The 1,674-nt window shown below is 38.0% G+C and overlaps 1 pseudogene; it reads left to right on the top strand.

Annotated features, from left to right (window-relative positions):
- The first annotated feature begins 600 nt into the window (after positions 1-600).
- On the top strand, positions 601-685 carry LOC114088287 (U2 spliceosomal RNA; annotated as a pseudogene).
- The last annotated feature ends 989 nt before the right edge of the window (positions 686-1,674 follow it).

Here is a 1,674-nt window from a genome sequence, read left to right as displayed (position 1 = left end):
AGTCCTTCCCTGAGGCAGGTCAGAAAACCAGAATAAGTTGTTTTAGCATAGGATTCTTTTGAGCTCCTCATTTTGAGAGAGTGCAGCCATTGAAGACGTTCAGAAAACAAGTGGAACTTTCAGTGCCTGTTGACTGTTTAACTGGGACATCCCATTTGTTTAGGGGCCTGCAGGTAGACTTCAGGGATAACTGGCAGAAGTTGGCAGAGGTTAAGAATCATTACCAAGCTTTGTTTAGTTTAGTATGTTTCAGCTGTATGGTCTTCTCTGTTCTCTCTATTGCAACCTGTTTCTTCCATATTAACTCGTCAGTTGATTGAAACTCCCTCCTTGAGGGCTCAGTGGTAGAGGATTTGCTGACACATGTGAGGTCCTAGGTTCAGTCCCTAGCACAAAAGACAAAACAAATAAATAAGACCCTTCTTGATCTCCTGCTAGATACAGGCTCTGCCAACTTCTTGTTGGCTCAGTTCAGCTGAGGATAACTTGGTACTTTATGATCTTCCCCGATTCCACAAAGATCTCTTCCTCCCAACATTTCTATACCTCCTTCCTCCTTTGCCCAACCAGTTCCCTAGAATCTTTAATATTTCACTCTTTATTGCTTCTTGGCCTTTTGGCTAAGATCAAGTGTAGTATCTGTTCTTATCAGTTTAATATTTCACCCTTCAAACCCCTACCTCTTCTGTCCCTCTCTCCACCCTTGCCAGATCTTTCTCCTCACTTCAGCCTCTCAATCACTTGAACTTGAGATTTTTCCCGCTTTTTAAGGGACTCAGGGTGCCTCAAAAGCAACTACCTGTGGCTGAAAAGAAAGAAGGCTAACTGTTAGTACATTAGATTTATTTATCCACCCAAAAGTGCTCTGGGATTATTTGGATAGCTGCCAGAGGTCTCCTTTTACCTCCATGAGATTACTTATTAGGGCAAATAAAAATCAAAATCATAAAGGTCTCCTCCATAAATATTGATAAACAGGAAAACTTAATTTGTGCCATGATATTCAGATAAAAATATAAAGGGAAGGACTGGGGTTGTAGATAGCGTTATGTTAGAACAAAGGCAAAGCCCGGGTTCAAATCCCAACACAGTGAGTGAGAGAGAGAGAGAGAGAGAGAGAGAGAGAGAGAGAGAGAATATCCAAACAGTAGGATTACTAAGTTTTATTGAAACATAGCTAAAAATTTAGGACAAAAGTTTAAGATCTCTGTTCATGTTTGTATGGTATGTATATTTATGTATATATGGATGGATATTACAGATGTGTGATATTTTTCTACCTATGGGTAGTATTACCAAATCACTTAATAAAATCCTTTAAAGAAATTCTATTCAGATTGAAGTGCTTATAAATTAAATATTCCTAAAATTCTCAGAAATGTAGAAACCAGCCCAAAATTTAAATAGTTGATGTGGGACAAACTTTGGCAAATAAAGCTTATTTTTAATATGCTGGTGAAATAAAAGCAGGAATATCTTCAGAATTTTCAGTATTAAAGACAATGAGGCATCTGCGGATATACCTCAGTTGGTAGAATGCTTGCCTTGCATGAACAAAGCCTTGAGTTCAATCCCCAGCATCATTTAAAAAAGATAATGTGGACATATAGTTTTATTCAACTTGGGTTCACCAGTCAAACAAGAGTATGTTTATGTTTAAGATGATAAAACTAG

This window comes from Marmota flaviventris, chromosome 2 (assembly GCF_047511675.1).
Source record: "Marmota flaviventris isolate mMarFla1 chromosome 2, mMarFla1.hap1, whole genome shotgun sequence".
In the NCBI taxonomy this organism is placed as follows: Eukaryota; Metazoa; Chordata; class Mammalia; order Rodentia; family Sciuridae; genus Marmota; species Marmota flaviventris.
Note: the sequence above shows the minus strand (reverse complement) of the source record. Positions and strands in the feature narration are given on the sequence as shown.